This window comes from Euprymna scolopes, chromosome 35, assembly GCF_053919585.1.
Source record: "Euprymna scolopes isolate OS-2025 chromosome 35, ASM5391958v1, whole genome shotgun sequence".
NCBI classification, from domain to species: Eukaryota; Metazoa; Mollusca; class Cephalopoda; order Sepiida; family Sepiolidae; genus Euprymna; species Euprymna scolopes.
In genome coordinates, this window is record NC_136516.1 from 40006472 (window position 1) to 40029048 (window position 22577).

General features: G+C 34.6%; 1 protein-coding gene across 1 annotated transcript in view; it reads right to left on the minus strand.

The window, feature by feature from the left end:
* LOC145259830 (failed axon connections homolog) overlaps positions 1-22577 on the minus strand; it is a 45073-nt gene that overhangs the window by 13909 nt on the left and 8587 nt on the right. The window lies entirely within an intron of this gene.

A 22577-nucleotide genomic window follows, 5' to 3' on the forward strand; every position in this document is an offset into this window, starting at 1 on the left:
CCCTAAATGAGGCCGCTGAGTAAAAGACAAAAATAAAGTATTATGGCTCAGCTGTGCCAAAGAACTAGGTGAAATTTCAAGGTCAATATCGAATCAGTCAACCAGCAAGAAATTCCGTTCGTCAACCATGAATTGAATGCGGAACCCAACTGAAGTCTATTCTGAAAATAGAGAACATAATTTTCTCTATCAGACCGTAAATCTCTACATTCAAGTTAAGCTATAGTCTAGCTAGTTTTAACAATCGGGTGATCTTATCTTTTAAAAATGGAGGTTGAGGGTGATAATGTATATACAGACATGAAATTATCCTTGCATATTATAATGTTGTGGCCTGATTAGCCCTACATTCAAGTTACACTATAGTCTGATGACTGTAACGACAAACTAGGAATAGTTTGATTTTGTTGTTTTGTTTTATGGCATATCAACCCTTTTTGGGTTATTGAAGGCAGAATCGGATCATTACAAAAGAAAAAAATAAAAAATCCGACCCAGCATTTTTTTTTTAAGTGCAAATGAAATACATGTATTCGTGGTTCTTCCAAAACAACACATTCATTAGTTTTTAAGTCTTTTCGCACACACTTTTTTTTTTTTTTTTTTTTTTTTTTTTTAACATGGGGGCTACCACTTATCAAGGCCCGGAAGCCACTCGGGCATAAGGGTTATTCCGTGTACAGTAATCAATGGGATAGTATCGTAGTAATCGTTAGTATTGGAGATTTGATAATGTGTCTTATTTAAGGGGGCGATTCATCAGGAATTTGTTTATGTTGGACTTGAAGACATCCAGGTTGTAGTCAGGTGGGAAACAGACAAAGAGAAGAGGCGTGCACTTCTAAGAAAGAAGCTTTGTTCGTGGAATCTACGTTTTGATTTATGCACAGATAAAGAGTGGGGAAAATTACTGACAGTGGTTTCAGGTAGACGGGTGTTTTTCATGAAAGATTGGCAAGGGGGGACCAGAGATTGGAGTTCAGACGAGCACTTACCATGGAAATCCCGATAAAACAAAGACAGGCTCGCTACGTCTCTTCTGTGGAAAAGAAGGTTGCAGGGAAGAGAAAAGGGCACCCCTCACTAAGCCACGAAGTCTATTTTGTACTCTGTCAAGGAAGGATAGGCTATTTTTAGCAGCTCCTGCCCAGATATGGCAGCAGTATTCCATCCTTGGACGTAGTTGGCTTTTATATAGATAGACAATTGCATCAGTAGTGAGATATCTTCTGGAGCGGTAGAAGGATCCCACCATCTTCCCAGTGACCTTGGCAACAGACTTGATGTACATGTTCCAGGCTAGATGTGGCAGCAGTACTCCATCCTTGGACGTACTTGGCTTTTATACAGATACAGAATTGCATCAGTAGTGAGATATCTTCTGGAGTGGTAGAAGGATCCTACCATTTCCCCAGCGACCTGGGCAACAGACTTGATGTACGTGTTCCATTTCAGATCAGGGGTAAAGGTCAAATCCAGAAGCTTGTCAAAACTTGGAGCCTCCCCAAGACGAAAGCTATCTATTTCAATTGATGGCAGATGGGGATCAGAGCATTGATGATGTAAAGATAGGAGCTTGGTTTTAGATGCATTAAAAGTAACCAGCCACCTCTTCCCCCACTGTACCATGCGCTCAAGATCAGAGGAGACAGAATCAGAGAGAACTTTGTCATTTACAGCCTTAGATGTGTTGCCATAGATGGTCGTGTCATCAGCATAGATGTCAACAAATGATTTAAGTATGTGTTTTGGGAGATCATTGATGTGGATCAGGAAAAGAGTTGGGCCTAGGATGGACCCCCTGAGGGACTCCAAGATTAATATTCTGGGCCTCTGATTTCTGTCCATCAACCACTACTCTTATGAGCCTATCAGAGAGAAATGATTTAATGTGCTTTTTAAAAGTCTCCACGCCACTTCACGTGGCCCTAGCCTGCGCTTTCTTGCCCCCATTTTGCATGTCCATCTTGCCCGGCATACACCTTGCTTCTCTTAACCATTTTTCTCATGATGCAAGCTTGCACACACTTGCTAATTTGTATCCGTGCTTTAATGGCTGCTGCTGCTAATATTTTTGCAAGTCGGCTATCGTTCAGCTGCTGCTGCTGATTTCCCCATATGTGCTCTGTTACAGTAAAAGATTTTATGCTTTAAGTTCTTTGTACCTTCAAATATTTATTCACAGTCTTTGGTTTGGTTGTTTTATTCTACGGCATATCAACCATTTCAGGGTTATTTAAAGTCGAATTTGGCCATTTTGATAAACGTATTTATGTTTTAAGTGTAACAGCGCATGTCTGAGTGCATGCGAAAATAGCAGCAGCTGTAAGATAGTTGGCTTGCAAAGATATTAGCAAAAGTAATTGAAAAAGCACATATGCAAATTAGGAAGTGTGTAGGGGGTTGCAAGACAAGGGAAAGAAAAAAAGGACACGTGGTTGGAGAGAAACGAAGTGCGCATTGAAAAAGATGGACGTGTAAAGTCGGATATGAGAAATGGCTGGCGTGTGGTCGAGAAGGGAAAAGAAAAACATGCACCGGGTGAGATGGACATGTGACTTCAAGGTGGTGGTGACGAGAGACTTTTGAGCTGGTGTCGAGATGGCAGGGTGTTTATCTAATATCTAAATAAACAGAAAAAAAAAAATGAAGCAGACATTCTTTGGAAAGTAATAGTAATAAATGCCTTTTGCTAAAACAGAAAAAAAAAAAAAAAAAAGTCGAATTTATTTTTGTTTGTGTGTTACTTTTTGACGATACCAGACGGCGTGGGGGTCAGAGAAAAGTTTGAACTGTAACGAACACGTTACACAAGCTCTTTATATCATCAAATATTTATTCATGATTTTTTTTTTTTTTTTTTCTTCCTTTGAAGATTGTAATGCTGGGTATGAGGCAGCCAAACCAGCTGCCAACATTGCCCCGCTTTTTTATTGAAACCAACTGAGAGCTCTTTTTAGTATCCTCGCTGTTCCCTTAAGTGCAATTGTCTGAATCTCTTTTGCACTTGGTTCACCAGGAATATTAGTTAGGTAGGACTTCAGGTTCTTCTTCATAAGTCCTGTGGCACCTATGATAACTGGTATGATCGATATCCCCTTTAGGTTCCAGTTTCATTTTCACATCATACATGAGACCTTGGTATTTGGTCTGTTTCTCTCTTTCAGCTCTGTTAAGACCGCCATCATTAGGAACACTCACTTCAATCAAGGTTGCAACTCTCTCTGACTTATTCCATATAACTATGTCAGGTTTCAAACCTTTGTGGATTATTTAATGTCAAATCCGGTCATTTTAGTAAAAATGTCTTTGCTTTAAGTTTTTTATAGCTTAAAATATTTACTCATGTTGTTTGGTTTGGTTGTTTTGTAGAGGAAATTGTATTTATTTTTTTTTTTTCACTTTGCAAAACCTGATTGGGCTTTCAAAAGGAAATGAAAAAGAGAAAACAATGATATCAATGTTTGGTGCATTTTAGGTCAGTAAACTGGTATTTTCAGATGTGACCACTAGTTAAACTAGAAATAAATGCATATTTATTTAGCGGCTTTGTGTCGTGGGATTGTGTTTGGAAGATTTGCTTTTGTTTGCTGATTACGGTTGAAAATAATCAGATTTAAATGTGAAAAAAAAAGAAGAAAAGACATAAAAATTCAAAAGACAAAGGGAAAAAGATAAAGAGAAAAAAAAAGATAAAAGGAAAAGACAATAAATAAGAAAAAGAAAAGGAAGGGGAAAAAGATAACCTCCTTATTATCAGTTATGGCAATATTTGCTGATAAGTGGAGACTCGTTAGTAAAAACCGAAAAAGAAAGGGAAAAGAAAAGGGCAAAAAAGAAAGAGTAAAAAGAAAGAGCAAAGAAAAGAAAAAGAAAGAAAGCAAAAAAGAAAATGAAAGAAAAAAAAAACGAGAACCTTTTTATCAGTTACGACATTATTTGCTGATAAGTGGAGACTCGTTAGAAAAAACCGAAAAAGAAAGGGAAAAGAAAAGGGCAAAAGAGAAAGAGTAAAAAGAAAGAGCAAAGAAAAGAAAAGAAAAGGAATGCAAAAAAGAAAATGAAAGAAAAGAAAAACGAGAACCTTTTTATCAGTTACGACATTATTTGCTGATAAGTGGAGACTCGTTAGTAAAAACCGAAAAAGAAAGGGAAAAGAAAAGGGCAAAAAAGAAAGAGTAAAAAGAAAGAGCAAAGAAAAGAAAAAGAAAGAAAGCAAAAAAGAAAATGAAAGAAAAAAAACGAGAATCTTTTTATCAGTTACGATATTATTTGCTGATAAGTGGAGACTCGTTAGAAAAAACCGAAAAAGAAAGGGAAAAGAAAAGGGCAAAAGAGAAAGAGTAAAAAGAAAGAGCAAAGAAAAGAAAAAGAAAGCAAAAAAGAAAATGAAAGAAAGGAAAAACGAGAACCTTTTTATCAGTTACGACATTATTTGCTGATAAGTTGAAGACTTACGTATTTTCATTTTTGAGATGAGGATTGATTATTCGTATTTGGATTCTTTGGACTACTGTTCTCATGCAACTGAATTTTGCCAAAAACGTTACTCTTCTGAAGGTTCAATCCTAAGTGTAGGCAATACTCAAAATACAATTGTGAATTACTTAGAAATTCTACCAAGTCATGGCTGATGGAACGAGAGCATGCTACCCCCTCCCATGGATTAAATAAAGAGTCCTGTTCGAAATTCAGAGTGATTCCTGATTTTGATGGAAGATTCCCCTACTTCGATAATATATATCTGAAGAAGGTCGAAGGTTTTATCGACCGAAACGTTGTGAGAATAACCTTCATAATGAGAACAATAGTCTGAAGAATCCAAAGAATATGAAGTGGAAATTTAATAAACAAAAAAAAAAAAAAAAGAAAAAAAGAAATGAAAAAGAACTAATATTGAAATCAATTTCACTACAGTAGAAGTATCGGTGTAATAGAAAATAGGAAACTTTCATAAAAATGAAAGTTTTTTTTTTTTTTTTTTTTTAAACCAAAATTTGACTTTGTGAGCCTTCAGTTTAACACAGACATTTTTTTTTTCCAAAAAGAGAAACAAAAGAAAAAATATATTACTCTGAGAAAGGCTCATGGAGTTGAAAATTTTGATTAAATAAATATTTCGGTTATTTGAAAATATCCTGGGCATTTTTTTTTTTTTTACTATAGGCAAAAAAACGAAAATGTGGTAAAAAACAAATATATAACAAATAAATGTTATCAAAGGTAAGGTGAGTTACTCTTCTACCTAGTTGGATAAGTTTCTAGGGTTTTAACTTGATTTAAAACATTTATTCAGTTCAAAAAACAAGTGTGGAAGGTTATGTGAGAACAAAAAAAATGACAGACATGAAAGGGTCACATCTTTGACGTCTGGATAATCGCTAAAAAAATACTGGTAGAAATTCACTCAATAAATGTTGCCATATATTTGGTGTTTTTTTTTTTTTTGTTTTCACTATTTTTTCGGTTTTGCTGAATATAGTAAAGAAAAAAAAAAAAAAAAGGAAATGCCTCAAATTCTCCACCATATGTTTTTTTAACGGTTTTTCAAATTTAATAAAAAAAAAGAAAAAAAAAGAAAAAAAAAGACAATTTCATATTTCAAATTCTCCACCATATGTTTTTTTAACGGCTTTTCAAATTTAATAAAAAAAAAAAAGAGGAACAAAAAAACGAAGAAGAACCAAAAAAAAAAAAAAGAAAAAAAAAAAAACAATTTCATATGACGAAATTTCGGAAATCGTAATACTGAATTTTGTGAGATATATCACTTTGGTTTTGCCCTTGGCAGAATGAAGGAAAACGATCAGAAATCACAACAGGCTCACCTTTAAACTTGAACGTAAATTTTATTAAAGTAAAAAAAAACCCAAATTGCAAAAGATGTGTATCTTCAGCTTTCTGCTGAATAGAGCTGGTAACACCCGTAAGGGTAGTAGTTCATGATTTATTTTCGCGTTTGCAGGATTCAATACTCTATGTTGTTCGAAGAATAGTTGCAACAAGTTGATGAATTAAGTGAAGCCTTCCAAGGATGAATGCTGCGAGCCCACTAGTCACCATGGAGTTCACTGTAAATAACCGTCCAAATGGCAGGTCAAAATGTAGACCTTAAATTTGTCTCAGAGAGACATTATATAAATAATGAAGAAAGTCAATCAATCATAGAACAACAGTGTGTGAAGAATGCAATATTCATAAGAGCATTGTTGTTTGCAAATGATAATATTTCGCCCCACATTAGGACATTAATACATCTCAATGAGACGGGGATTTTGAGGCTACATGCCTTGAGTGAGTTTTCTTATGTCCATTTGACCTATTGTCTTTGTGAACACTAGCACCACCTTAAACAAAAATAACGCCAAAAATATGCCTCGGCAGTTAATAACAATCAGTCTGATAGCTCCAAACAAAATCGTGGGTGGTGAAACCGATCAAGGAGGAGTCTCTTTATTTCTGTGGAATTTCTTACAATTTCATATGAAAACAATGTTATCTACGTATTCCTCGTATTTTTAAGAGCATTATATTAAAAATTATGAAAATCGATAAGGTAGAAAATTATTTATTAAAGAAAATATATTAGAATTTGATGAAAGCACTCGTAAGACACAGGAGAGTTGAAAAGGGAGGTAATTTTCCGTTGCGAGTTAAAACAAGATGGCCAAAATTTTTCTCCTGCTAACACGATTAAGTTGTTTTTTTTAAAAATAATTCAGTAATATTCAGGTAATTTCCACTGCATACTTTGGAAGCTAGTTGTAATTTATTAGAATGGACCAAAAAAAAGAAAAAGAAATCTGTTGAAACCATTGTTTTTTATCTGAAAACTCCATTTATCGACAACAACATTTCGTCCCAATAGTGTAGAAGCGTCTTTTTTCATTTTGCTGACTACAATATAAAATTTTTAAAAATTCCTCAGATTCTGCATCGTGTTATCTGGTTTCTTAATTTAGAAAAAAAAAAAAAAAAAAAAAAAAGAAAAACAACAAAAAAAAGATTTTTTTTTATCAGTCATGCAGTCTTTATTTGCTTATCAGGTTCGTCAAACAAGGCCACCTTAATAAACATGCAACAACTGGGTTAAAATGGCTGTGATATTGGGATTAAAAAGTTCAATTCTCGCACGCGAGAATGCGGTAACAATTTTGTGGTTAAGCTCTGAAACAGAAATATAAAGTTGACAGGTTTTGTGAGAAGTAACTTAACAAGTGTGTACGATTTTAAAGCAATTTTACTGAGGGGAAAAAATAGCATATCATACAAGAAAAGGTCATTGTTCAGAAACGAGGAAGATGTTAGGTTTGTGAAAACGTGATTTGCGAGAACGTATCTGAGTGAAGAGTTCGGGTAACAAGTTGTGTTAGATTGCTAGCTACCGGAAAACACCGGAAATCATAATCATCGATTATCATATATTCATAAATTCATGATAATCTTTGATTATTCTTTCCAGCGTTTTCTGGTAGCTAACAATCTAACATTTGCACGAGTGTGCCACTCAATTCTGTCTCCTTTCATGTGGACTTTTTGTTGCAATGCAAGCAGGAATTCGGGGATGAATGATGGGTAACTTCCGACTGCCGGCTAGAGCTCAATCAAGAAGTGATCAACCAGTTCAAGATGTAGCAGCATAATCACGTTGACACACTGGTTCTTTGTTAGATCACCAAAGTTAAGTAATATTAAACCTGGTCAGTACCAGATGGGTGACTATTTGGTAGAAATACCAGGCGCTGTATGGGGGATGTCAACACTTTCCTGCAAATGCTGTAAAAACTTATCCATCCAGACGAGGATATACATGCGACTGAGTACCCCTTGTAAATTTCATACTCCCATGAAACTTTCCTTCAGAGGAAGCCGGTTTGACCCACCTAGAGTGAGTGCTGCTTCGGTAGAGTAGTGGTGAAAAAGGAGGAAGATGTGTCACAAGGCCAAGATAGGAGAAATATGTATATATAATTTTATTGTATAAGAGGGAAGATAGGGGATACATATATATATATATATACACGAGGGGTGTGCAATAAGTAATGCCCCTGACACACTTCCCATAGCAGTAGAGCAACGAAACTTGGCACAGTTATTAGTCTTTCTCTACATAGGAACTACCCAGAGTTATGCATTTCTCCCATCGTTTGATGCAGCTCTGGAGACCGTTTTTGTAGAACAACCACGACGTGACTTCAGAAATCAAGGCTGCATCATCTGGGAAACGCTTTCCTTTCAAAAACAACTTTATGGCTGGGAAGAGGTGAAAGTCAGAGGGTGCAAGATCAGGAGAGTAGAGAGGATGGGAGAGGATTTCATAACCACATGCCCGCGCTTCTGATCTGGCGACATGCGAGTTGTGGACCGGAGCGTTGTCCTGCAAGAGGAGGGTACCTTTGTTGATCTTGCCCCGCCTCTTGATTCTGATAGCTTCCCTTAATTTCCTCAAAAGTGAAGCATAATAGGCTCCTGTAATTGTGGTACTCTTTGCCAGGAAATCTGTCATCACTACTCCGTCCTGGTCCCAGAAGACTGTGAGCATGACCTTGCCAGCGGAGGGCTACACCCTTGCCTTTTTTGGAGGTGGTGAGTCCAAGTGCTTCACTGCATTGACTGGGCTTTGGTCTCTGGATCATAGTGATGGACCCAGCTTTCAGCCTGTGTAATCAGTCTTTTGAAAAACTTTGACTCATCTTCCTGGCACATCTCCAAATTCATCCTCGAGCACTCGACGCGTTCTCGCTTCTGGAATGGTGTGAGCAACCTGGGAATCCATCTGGCAGACACCTTATGCATATGCAAATAGTCATGAATGATAGTTTCCACAGAACCTTTTTTTTTTTTTTTTTTTTTTTACAAAGGCATCACCACATTATCAAGGCCCAGAGGCCACTCAAGGATAAGGGTTAAAGAGTGTACAGTAGAAATTGGTCAATATAGTAATCATTAGTAATGAAAATTTGGTAAATTTAATAACTTATATGGAACGGCTAATCAAGAACTTATTTACTTTAGACTTGAACACAACCATATTGTAGTCAGCCGGAAAGCAGGAAAACGGAAGACAATTCCACAGGCGTGCAGTTCTAAGAAAGAAGCTTTGTTCATGGAATCTACGTTTAGGTTTAGCCACAGATAAAGAGTGGGGGAAATTATTGATAGTGTTTACAGCTAGACGAGTGTTTCTTGTGAAAGTTTGGCGAGGGGGGACCAAAGATTGAAGCTCAGTTGAACACTTTCCATGAAAATAACGATACATCAGAGACAAACTCGCAACATCTCTTCTGTGAGATAGAGGTTGCAAATTTGTCGAATAGTAATGTGCCGATCTTCCAAAATGGCAGCCTCAACTTGACGGACAGGTGCCTCATCAATGGCAGAAGGGGGGGGGCGACCAGGTTTAGGAGCTGTTTCCACAGACTTCCAGCCATGTTTGAATTCATGATGCTAGCCTTTTACAAGGTCATATGATAGGGCATTATCACCATCAGTTTCTTTCATTTCATCAAAAGTCTCCTGTGGTGTGTGTCCTTTCAAATACAAAAACAGGATCACTGCTCGACATTCAACAGGCTCCATTTCACACCTAACTCAGTTCAAACACCTGTAAAACAGAAATCAATTAGTTCAGGGCTGTAGTTTGCCACATAACCCATAGAGATATAAATCATTGCACATGCAAAATTTCAGATAGACCAAACAACTGGAAGTGGGTCAGGGGCATTACTTATTGCACACCATTCGTATATAATTTTTTTTATCCTATACGAGATAAGACTAACCAGCACATGAGAAAGGGGGAAGAGAGCTGCACACGTAGCAATGATAAACCCTAACTTTTCTATCTTTTGGGAGAGAACAGCCCTGCAAGGTGGATTGGCCACATAAAGACCAATCAGATTCCAGGGCATATTACTTGGTACTTATGCAGAATAATAGTATGTACAAAAATGGGCAAATGAAAAAAAGGGCTTTTTTTTTTTTTTTTATAATATTAACTTATTTTTCAAAAACTATCACAAATAGAAATCAGTATATATAGACTTGTTGTTTGGAATAATCGGAACGGTGGAAGTCTTTAATATTTCGAGAATATCGGCTCTTTTTTTTTTTTCAAAAAGAAAGAGTGTCATTAAAGAAAAAAAAAAAAGGAAAATATTGTAAAATAAAACCGGAAGTGAGATTAGTTGAGCTGTCAAGCAGAAACAGGGTTTGTGCATAAGGTTTCCTTACTCATTATCACCATTATTATTGTAATTTCCACTTTTTTTTTTTTAATATTTATTGTTTCTGTTCATTTGTTAATTTATTATTTGGTATAATTTTAATCAATGAAAAATTAGTTATTTAAGTACTTGTTTAGTTTAATCAAGACATTAAAAAATTAAAATATTCTAAAAAAAAAAAATTATATTGTACACGCCGGTTATGGAACAAAGTTTAAAAAAAAAAAAAAAAAAAAATCAATTTGATCAAGTATTTTTTTTTTTTTTTTTTTTTTTTTACACAGAGGAAAATCAAATTTTAATGAGATTGATTGTGTCGTGGCCATCTTGTTCATTTTGCAAATAAGGAGGGGGGGGGCTTTTAAACGAAAAAGGTTATTAACAAAGGACAAAAGGAAAAAGGGATTAAAAAAGGACACTGAAACTCTGTAAAATAAGTGCAAAAAAAAGTATGTTCAAAAATAATCTCAAATTGTGACAACTTTTAAGCAGTGATTGGAGTTATCTCCTCTGGTGCAGGAAGGTAACAAATTTTTGTTCTACTCGGCATGGTCAGGGAGCAATAAAACTTACTTCACATTATTGTATTAGATTTGGTAAATAGATGGGGAGGGGGGTAACAGATTCTTTTGTTCAACTTGGAGTTGTTCAGGATCAATAAATGTAAATTATGATATAACATTTTATCCCTTTTGACTATTTTCATTATCAACATAATTTCTCTTCATACTATTGTGAAAGCAGGTGGGAGTTGGGAGGGGAGAACAGAATTATCCGGAATCAAGAATGTGATCGTGTTTTGTTCTACTGTGTGGTGTCCGGGAGCAATAAACATAAGATTACAGTATTACGTTTAACAGGGATAGCTCCAAATTTTACCCTCTCGCTCTATCTGGACCTAAATCTAAAATTCCATGAAAAAAAAAAAAAAAAAAAGAAAAAGAAAAAAAAAGCTTTTCTAGAACTACCCACCTGTGGAACTCTTTTCCACTGGCCCGAATTCCAGTTCACTACTACATGGTCGTCTTCAAGTCCAATGTAAACAAGTTCTTGAGCTGTTCCCTTAAATAATCAAATTCTTCAAATTTCAACCACTTTTTTCTGTTTCTTTTTTTTCAAAATGATCTCAAATTTTGACAAACTTTAAGCGGTGATTGGAGTTATCTCCCCTGGTGCAGGAAGGTAATAAACTTTTGTTCTACTCGGGATTGTCAGGGAGCAATAAAACTTACTTCACATTATTGTATTAGATTTGGTAAATAGATGGTGTGGGGTGGGGGGGGTAACAGAATCACTAATGTCGTCTCAGTGACCACCTTACACTCATTAACCTTTATCCTCGAATGGCCTTCGGGTCTTGATAGGTGGTGACTCTTGTAAAAAAAAAAAAAAACTATATAAATATATATATAATTTTTTGCAGCACATTAAAACAAGAAACAGGAAAGAGTCGGGCAGAGGAGAAGACTGAAAAAAATGGGCGAAAGAAATTATAATATAAAGATGTTAAACACAGTATTTAACATCTATTTTGTTTGATATGGCCGCAGGTAATGTTGGGTAAGTTTGCTAGTTATTTATAAAAGTTGTTATCGTTTTGGTTGATAATTTCTGAGATGGGTGTATTTGTTAATGATACCACGCCCTATAACAGAGATGAGGGAAAATCGAATGTACACATATCTTTAGGGAATTTCCCTGATAAAATAAAATAAAATAACACAATTCTATGAACAATCACAAACAACTTCTTCAACTTAACAAGGGAAAGGTTTATTCGCAAAGCGTACTTTAGAAAGAAAGGAAGGAAGAAAGTAGAGTCAGGTCTCCACTGCCTTACGAGGTAGTTACATCCAGTGGCTGTCGTCAATACCTTTAGTAGGGGCAGCGAAGCGAACAGACGTCTAGCACCGACGAAGGCTGGTAGCGTAAGAGCAAGGGTTTTCTTCCGGGACCGGAAGCTGTCTGGTCCCTAGGGGTTAATTCGTATTCATGTGCAAGTCCTCAGATTGGACAGTTTAAGGCCGCATCACTCACTCAGAGGAAGCGAATGCGCGAGAAGAAAAGGGGTCTATTTGTGTCTGCTACATATCCACGGCAATGGTCAAAAACTTAGAAAATGATTTTTAGTCTGTAGTGAAATGGGGGCGAGAATGGATAGTAGTAGCTAATGCTACTAAGACTAAGCTTCTTTCCTTTAACAATTACAAGACACCTTCTCAACCACCGATTGTGATGACTAATAACTACCTGATTACTTATCATTCAAACTCCTCGGCATAATATTCACAGGCGACATGTACTGGGAAAAAATACATTAAACACATTTCCAAGACTGCTGCAAAGAAGGTGGGCTCCCTCTACCATGCTAGAAAACCACTCACACCCGTACCCTGTATCTGTACAAAGTCACCATTTGCCCATGCATAGATTATTGTTGCCATATCTGGACTTGTGCATCTACCATCAGTCTTCTTCTTTTAAACGGAGTCCAAAAAAGTTTAAAGGAATGATATTACCAGAGTTAAAGGGTGATGATCATGTTTGACTTAAAATCATCCACGTTGTATGTTCGCTCGCGTGGAGAACTCTGTTTCCGTAATTATTCCTTTCTTTCAGCGTTTCACAGGATTTGGAGAAGGCCGAGTGGTTTCCTTGCCAGTTTACACATTTGTTTTCTTAACATTCGTATCTTTTGAGTAACATTTTGTGCAAGTGATTATTCCTTGGCATACGTCTCTATGATGTCCAAGTTTTTGGCATCCAAAACATCTTAGCGAGGCTGAGATGTAGATTTCTACGAGTTCTATATCATATCAAATTTTTTTGTGGTATTTTGAGTATATTAAAAGTGAAGATGTATTTGTTGGAAGTTTTTCATTTACTTTCTTTATAAAAATTCTTTTATATTATACTAGCATGGGTGCCCGGCGTTGCCCAGGTGTTTGGAGATGTATACTGAGCAAAAAAAAAGGTCAATTTTTTAACTTTGACCCCTATTAAGACCCTTTAAAATTTATGGTTTTGGGCTCAAATCAAGTTATTAAGTTAGATCCATGTTCAAGGAACATATATCTAAAATTTCAAGTGTTTATATCCCAAATTGGCAGAGGAGTTTTCTAGAGTTCTCAAAGGTCAAATCGTTGAACTTTGACCCCTTAATCGCCAAATTTCTGGCCGAAAACTGATGACATAGATTTTCCCAAATCTCAGTATCCTGTATATCAAATTTCGAGTTTGTAGACTAAAAATTGACAGAGTTATTGCATAAAGAAATGTACACAGACAGACACACAGACACATTCACTTTTATAGATATATAGATAACTCCTTGATTTTCATTTCGTTCAGCACTTCTTCAGGTGTCTTGAGGGAATAACTCTCTGCTTCTTACTATTCCTTTGGACTGATTAAGTTTATTATCAGGAGTAACTTTGACATTTATGTCATGGAATATTTTTCATTTTTTAAAATTTTATTACTTTGTGTTTTTATTTCTATCTCGATTAATAAATTTCCATTTTCTTTACATTTTTAGGTTTTATAAAGTTTGATAGAGTTTTTTTCTATTAGAAAAGGAGATAATTTAGACATTTGTTTTTCTCAAAGATTCTACTACATAGAATCTAGGAAAGGCTGTCTGTTTTTCTTTCATTTTCTGAATCGGATAAAAATCGTTTTTTTTTTTTTTTTTTTTTTCTTTTATGCATTTCCCCGGGTGTCTGTAGGTGTAAAAGGAAAAAAAAAAAAAAAAAAAAGTGTTTCAACCCGGTGATGAACCCAAAGATGGAAAAGAAAATGAAAGAAAACATTAGCTTTTACCACAACGCTACGAAGCCATAGGAAGTGAAAAGCATTCAAATTTAGCGATGTCAATCATAAAAGTTGACTTGCAGAAACGAACGTTTGCTGGAGGCCAGTTAAGCTTTTCGCTGTTTCATTTATTTGTTTCTTCCATAATGTTGGGGAAAATCAACTCTCCACAAAAAGGGAGTGTCCAAATGAATAGCAATTGTCTGATATGAGGGCCCCCCCCCCACTGATCAAAGCTAATTGCTTTCTGAATGTCCGGTACGAAAGGCTGAGAAGCTGCCTTCGCTTTAATTTCGCTTTTATACAAAAAAGCCGAGCAAACACGTGAGAGGAAGAAATAGCGTGAATTTTATAAAAGTCGATCAAAATAAATCTAGAGATGACATCCATTCGCAAATCGTAGATATTATAATCTAGGGAGTATATAAAGCTTTTGCTGAACTTACAAAAACGCGCGCGCCCGTTTTGTCTTTTATTTATATATATATATATTTTTTTTTTTCATTTCTATGCTCTCCATCTACCACGGAGCCCAGTATTGGGATCTGTCAAGGTGGAAACCCAATCGCCTTGACAGGTCAGAGTTACACAAAGCAGTATACTCAACTATGCGAGTCTTCTGTCAGAAATATTCAACGCACGTCCAAAATCTATGTGGAAATTCAGCCATGTTTGAATTAATGATCTCCACATATTGATTGGTCCTCAACCAGCACCTCCTAACATCTAATTTTGTTAGGATTTTGTTTATCTTTCATTTTTCTTAGTAAGGAAACAAGTTTGGCTTACGTTCTTTTATCCATAGTTGTATGTTGATCCTTGTACTCTGGTTAAATTTGTTTGGAAGTAGATGTTTGGGCCTGACCTGACCTGACCAGCCGATTGATCAGATTGGGCCTCTCTGACTGTCTAGTCTAGATAAGGGCCAAAGCAGAGTGTTAACCCCAACCGCCAATACCCTCAACCATCAGAATCCTGTCCAAATGTATCATGGATCGCCACTCACGGCTAACAGGTGGCCCCATTGAGGGACTTTTACCCTCTGCAAAAGGGCAGTTGGCATATTCCGATGCCCCACCAACAGAACGGCTTTCTTTCTTTTCCAAATAATTCCAGCTGCAACTTACTTCATTATGTCAATAAAAATGCTGATATATTCAATTTTGGTGGTGAAAATAAAGTACAAAATGTCAAAGACATGGACGCAGCAGCTAATGCATCAGTTTTTTTTTTTTTTTTCCACTTTCTTTTCCTCCTTTCTAGTACGGGTTCGAGCCTGCCTGCCTACCATTTTTTTTTTTTTTTGCTCAACCAACACCCTTACACACCTCTACTTTCTTTTCTACCTTCGTGTCATGGGTTCGAGCCTACCTGTCTACTACAACTTTTATTTATTTATTGCTTAACACACACCTACAAACACCCGGGCAACGCCGGGCACTGAGACTAGTCCTATCTAAATGATAAAACCTTGTGTGCATCTACTTTCCTAGATCAAAGATTCAAATTTCAAAAGAATGGCATGGAAAACACTATTAATAATTGAATTCAGCATCTTTTTTTTTTACTGATGATAATGAAGCAGAATCAGCAGGATACACTTCCTCAAGCGCTGTTGAGGGCCACGAAGATCAAAGTGAAAGTAAAACTGCATCTCTTTCAAACTTGTTTCATGAATTAGCCCCCACAAAGCCTACAGTAACAAATCAAAACTTAGAGCAGGCAGAAACGGAGTTAAACCTTGAGACTGCAGCTACAACAGAAATACAAGAATCACAATCTAAACGCAAAAGGAGTAAATCCCTTCTGCTTAAGTACACAAAAGAACTTGATCGTTATGTAGCTTTGCCACTACTCACAAAAGGTGATGATCCATTTCAGTGGTGAAAGAAACAGGAAACCTTCCCATTACTAAGTAAACTGGCTTCAAACTATTTAAGCGCACCACTTTTATCTGTGGAGAGTGAGAGGTTCTTTAGTACATGTGGTAATGTGTATGAACCTATGAGGAACAGGCTGTATCCTGAGAATGGAAAAACTAATATTTTTACATTACAACTTAAATGTATTCAAATGTATACTGAAGAGACTATGAGAGAAGACGAGACATGCAGCAAGAATAGAAGAGGAAGTAGAGCAGCAAAACTTCAGTTTATAGTTATTCACTTAAACAATTACAATTTGTACTTTGTAGCTGGTTTGTAATTTTTTTTTCTCATCTAATTGTTTCATTATATTCATTTATTCATTGTACTTTGTAATTTTATTTAATAAAGGCAAAAGTCATAATAGTAGCCAGAAACTTTAGAAATTTTAAATTAGCAATAGCTATCTGATAAATCCCTTGGCAGTAACGAAATAGTGTAAATTTAATAGGAAAGAGAAAAGTAATTAATTGGAAAAGTGTTTGATTAGGCCGATTACTCCATATGCTACTAGTCGAAAAATCGATTTTTAAAAATGTCGTTTTAAGCGAAAATAATATTACATACTTAATTGTCATGTCGAAAATAGTAATATATCCAAAAATTACGAAAATCCATTGAATAGAACAACTGCTATTTTGTTTTTAGTAAAAAAAAAAAAAAAAGCTCTACCGCTATAAGACTACAAATAACACCATGAACAAGTAATCTAAAATATTCGTTCAGTTATATCCCTTGTGTGTGAACTTTTCATTGTCTACTTTGTGACATCTAAGAAAAATGCAATTTTACCCAATTTTCCATAAAAATAACTTTCTACTTAAATGTTCGTAATTTTTTGAGTGCACCTGAACAATGAAAATTACAAATTTTTTTTCCATTTTTTTTTTCTATTATTTCTGTGAATTATTATTGATTGGACACTAAGCTACCAAATTAAAAACAAAAACAAAAAAACTAATATTCAAAGATTTGGAAAAGGGCGGCGAGTTTCACATACAACGTTCTAGTAAATTGATTCCCCATTTTTAGAACTGATTTTTGCGAATTTTCACTTTGAGAAAAGTTCGGTCTGTTGCCCCCACCCTCTTATTAACTTTAAAAAACTTTATTTACGACTTTTTGAAAGATTATATAGATTAAACGACTAAGCATTAAAAACAAAATATTTTTTGGTAAATGTTACCTTAAACTACGTTAAATTTTTATATGAAAGTCGGGTTTGTTTTACTATAAACAGATTAAAAAAAGTTGTCAAAATGTTACCGTAAGTAACATTTGTTTCATTTCTTATTTTGAAGTGATTATCGCCTCTTCAAAGACCGCGGCCATCTTTTCTTGTTCTCTGACAGCGTTCAACATTACTCGTTTTTTGAACTGAATAAACATTTTTACATTAAATAAAAACACTAAATCTTATCCAGTTAGGTAGAAAAGTAACTTATCTTGCCTTTGATAACATTTATTTATTATTTCTTATATTTTGTTTTTTGTGTATAGTAAAACAAACCCTGAAAGTGATTACCTCCCCCTCCACTCTTCCCAAGAAACAGGTATTAATATAATCCAAACGGTAAATTTGTGCTCGATTTCCACTTGTGCTTTATTTAAAAAAATCTTTCTTTTGACTAATTTCAGAGTTGCTTACATGAATTCACCTGTAATTACGTTGTTTTTTTTTTTGTTTTTTTAAACTTTTCTAGGTTTTCAACTACTCTGAACAAGAAAATCTCATTTAAATTTTGCTGAGAAAAGTAATTTTCGAGATACAACGACTTATATTATGCACTGTAATTCACTGACCACCATGCTTGTATGCACGTGCGATAAACAAATCTACTTTTCTGCAACTGACATTGCATCCCCCCCCTCCCACATTTTTTTTTTTCATAGTATTTGTGGGTGGGTATGCTGACAACGAATATCACAGTTAAATTTGGGGCAAATATTTTTTCACGACACATCCAAAATGGGGTGTTAATTCTGAAAGCCGTTCTTAACATGAAATTACTCAATTGTGACAAAAAAAAAAAGGGTGGATTTGTTTTTGCTAGGTGTCAATGTCAATTGCAGAGAAGTAGATTTGATTATCGCACGTGCATACAAACAAGTGAATTACTGTGAGATATTTTCTCACCTCAGTTTTGCCCTTGGCAGAATGAAAGAAAACAATCAGAAATCACAACAGGCTCACCTTTAAACTTCAACGTAAATTTTATTAAAGTAAGAAGATCCAAATTGCAAAAGAGGTGTCATCTTTAACTATCTGCCGAGCAGGGCTGGTAACACCCGGAAAAAGTAGTAGTTCATGGTTTATCTTCGCGTAATGCAGGAAATGCTGTTTGAAGAATAGCTGCAACAGGTCGACGAGTTAAGTGAAGTGATGTCTTCCAAAGAAGGATGCTGCAAGTACTGTAGTTGTTGTGGAGTTCGCTGTGAATAAAATGGCGAACAAATGACAGGTCAAAATGCAGACCTTAATTTTGTCTCAGAGAGACATAAGTAATGATGAAAGTCAATCAATTCGTGTAGCACAACAATGTGCGATGAATATAATAGTTCGCCCAACATAAGGGCATTGTCACTTGGAAATGATAACATTTCGCCTCACATTAGGGCATTAATGTGTCTCAATGGGACAGAGGTTTTTGAGGCTACAAGCTTTGAGCGAGTTTTCGTACATCCATTTGACCTGTTGTCTCTGTGAAAACTGGCAGGCCAAAAAGAAATTTAGCGCCAAGAATACCCTCGGCAGTTAGTAAGAACAATCAATCTGATAGGTTCAAACAAAATCGTTGGCGGCCAAACCGACCAATGAGGAGTCTGCTTATTTCTTCAGAATTTCTTACATTACAGTGCATAATACAGGTCTTTATATCTCGAAAACAACTTGCCTGTGCAAAATCTAAATGAGATTTTCTTATAAAGCACAGTCGAAAATCTATACAAGTCATTTTAAAGAAAATTTTGGAGGTGGACCTAATGTAAAAAAAATACCTTTAGAAACCTATTATTTAACATGGAGAGGGGAGGGTGTTTTGTGACTATTCTGTACATTCACCTAACAATTTAATAAAAAAAAAAGATATCGTAGAACTTAAATTTAACTTGAAAATACCATTTAAAAAAAAAAATAGTGAGAATCGTTAAATGCAAAAGCACCTTAAAAAAGTAAATAAATAAAAAATAATGAGGGGGAGGGGGACATACACCGAACTTTTCTCAAAGTGAAAAGTCGCAAAAAAAAAAAAAAAAAAAAAAAAAGAAAAAAAAAAGAGGTTGTGGGGTGTTTATTCCGAAAGCCGTTCTTAGCATGGGAGATTGGAGTGGTTATGATACGCTGGGGTAGCAGTGTCAGAAAACGCCATTAAAAATGTGTGATAAAAAAATGAATAATTCAATCTCCTATCTTTTGAAGCTTATAACAATATGAAAAATGTAATTCAACTACTAATTTCTTTTTCAATTAAAGAAGCAAAGACCAAATTTTAAAAAATAAGTTTAATAGCAAATTATGCAATATTTGTTTTTTAAATCGCTTTTCGTTAAAAAAGATTTAAAGAAAATCAACGAATTTGAACTTACTTTGATAAAATATATGTAAATATAAATTCCAAAAAATCACTTACCTATAAAAAATGCTATTCAATGGGTACTTCCATTCTTTATTGTTAAGAATTTATCCATATTTATATTTTATATTCCATGTCCTTTTTAAATAAAATACTTTTAGCGAGTATTAAAAAATACTGCGACTTCAGCTCGTCACAAATGGAAAAAAGGAGAGATAACCGTCTCCCTTAGAGTTATGAACTATGGTGGCCTGTAAGCGACAGAATCAATGTCTCTTTCAATTGCTGGCTGTAAACAAAAGTAAATATGAGCCACCGTAGTTAAAAAATAGTCCCATTTCACTTATCAGTTTTTCCTGATAAAAAAAAAAAAACAAAACAAAAAAAAAAACAGTCAAGCGATTTTTTTTTTAATACTTTTAAAGAAAAACATGAATTTTTGATTTAATATATTTTATTTCTCCTATATGGAGTGAATTTTTTTTTTTTTTTTAAATATCTAAAAAAAAAAATTTTTTTAAAATTGAATGAAATAGAAAAAATTGCCGTAATTCTACGAAATTTTCTGAACAATATAAGATTATAAGGTTCGACTTGAAAATAAAAAAAATTCAACGTGGTTTAAAAAATAGGAAAAAGGTTTTAAACTTTGGATTTTACAGGTAAATTTGCAAATAACTGTTCTTTTTTTGTTTTAAATTAGCTTATTTTATTTGATCTTTTATCTTCAATTTGTGATATATAAATTTGAGGTGAGAAAATTAATTATTTTCCAAAAGGGGGGGGGTTAAAAAGACGTTTGTCTAGAATATTATATTCGGTTTATTGGAAAGAGCATAAATTTCACATTGAACCTGAAAATATCTTAAAAATTGAACAAATAGAAAATTTTTGATAGATTTTTAAAGGTTAAAAATTGAAAAAATTTAACTCGTAAAATTAAATTGATTTCATTACGTAAAAAAAAGAATGGCTGCATGAACGCGTGCAGACACTTTGTTAAACACTGTTGAAAAAAACAAAAAAATTTTTTTTATTTTTTAAACAACTGTAATAGTTTATTTTGGAAGTATATTCTATAAAGAAAAACAACCCACTTTAAAAAGAGAAATTACAAGTTTTTTTTTTATATATATTTTATTCGCAGTTTTGTGTTGGGGTGTCAAAAATTCCCAAAACATTCTGACACACCTAACACTGGGGCATGTCGTAAAAAATTTACCGATTTTATTAAAAAAACCAAAAAAAAAAAAAAAAAACGAAATAAGGTACTTGTACAGTTTAGTGAAGACATTCAAAAATGAAAATATAGAAAAAAGGTTATATTGTACGTATCCGTTTTGGAATGAAGATCTCCGGGAAAAAAAAAAATTCATTTAATTTGATCGAGTAGTTTTTTTAAAATTTTTTTTACAGCGGAAAAACACATTTTTATGAGAGCGCGTTGAAGTCAGCCATTATGGAAATTTTTAACACGCCACGGAGAGATAACTCCATGTAAAGCGTCGATACTCCCTCCCCATCTTTAATACTAGCTTTTCTTCCTAAAAATCAAACCTTTTGCTTGGTATCATAAAAGATTGTTTTTTTCGCTGTTTAAAAAAAAAAAAAAAAAAAAAAAAACCTACTTGATGAAATTAAGCGAATTTTTTTCCGAAGAACTTCGTTCCATAACGGATACGTACAATATAACCTTTTTTCGATATTTTCATTTTTTAATTTTTAATGTCTTGATTAAACTGCACAAGTACCAGAAAGAATTTAATTTTTAAACGAAGAAAGTAAAATGGCATTTTTTTTTTTTTTTTCATAAGTCCAACTCGCCGTTCACATTGGAAATGTCGACTTTTATAGGTTTTCGGGTATGCTGACAACGAATAAACACGCTGACAATGAATAAACACCCCAACCTTCCCATGTTAAGAACGGCTTTCAGAATAGATACCCCCCCAACTTAGTCAGCATATCGAAAAGTAGACATGTCGACTGTGAACGATGAGTAGGACGTAATGTAAAAATGTACCGAATTTAAAACGAAACGAAATTTAAATTTCGATTCCATTTTAACAACAACCGCAAGTTTACCCCCCCCAGAAACTAATAAGAAAAAAAACAAACATACGAAAATAGGGCACTAAAATGGCCAAAAACTGGGTGCTCACTGTACGCTTATATCTTCGTAAAATAGTTATCTCCCTCAGATCTGTGATGACATATACAATAGGGCCGAAAATATCCAAAAATTACGAAAATTCTGCTAGTGTTTTGGTACTTATGCACTTTTGTTACTGTACTGAAATAATGTTATTTAAAAAAACATTCTTAGCATGGGGAGGGGAGGGTGTCCTCTAACTATTCTCTATTTTCATTTAATTTAATAGAAAAGATCTTGTAAAGCTTGAATTTAACTTGAAAATAATAGCGCGGTAACAAAGTGCGTAAGCACCTGTGTTTTTAAGAATAAAAAAACGTCTATAAAATGTCAGCCATTAAAAGGGAGATATGTTACCTGTATTCGCAATCATCTAGGGAAAATGCGATTTCCCCCAATTTTCCGTAATTATAAATAATTTTCTACTCTATGAAATTTCCTAATTTTTGGATATATTACTATTTTCGACATAACAATAGAGTAACTGTTTTTGCTTAAAACCATGTGTTGCAATTTTTTTGTACTAATAATGGTGCATCCCCCCCCCATCGTTTAAATTTTATTATTTTTTATCTGGTTCTTGTATTTGATTTTTTGTATCCTTTATGATTTTTGGATTTGTACGAAACTCCCTTTAATTTGAGAAAAAAGAAAATGCTAGCTCTGTGATGACGTCAGGAGCCCCCAGCGCGAGTTTCTTCCTCTTTTGAAATTCTGCTGATGAGGAGATTGAATGTGTTGTTCATTGCCCGGCGCTGAAGATGGAATTTTGACAAGCATCCTTCAAAGAAGAAAACTTCGGCAAGAAATTAATACCCGGAAACGTGACGAGACGTACTTCTGGAAACTATTTACGTGACTACAGTTTTTCACGTATTTTAAAAGGAGT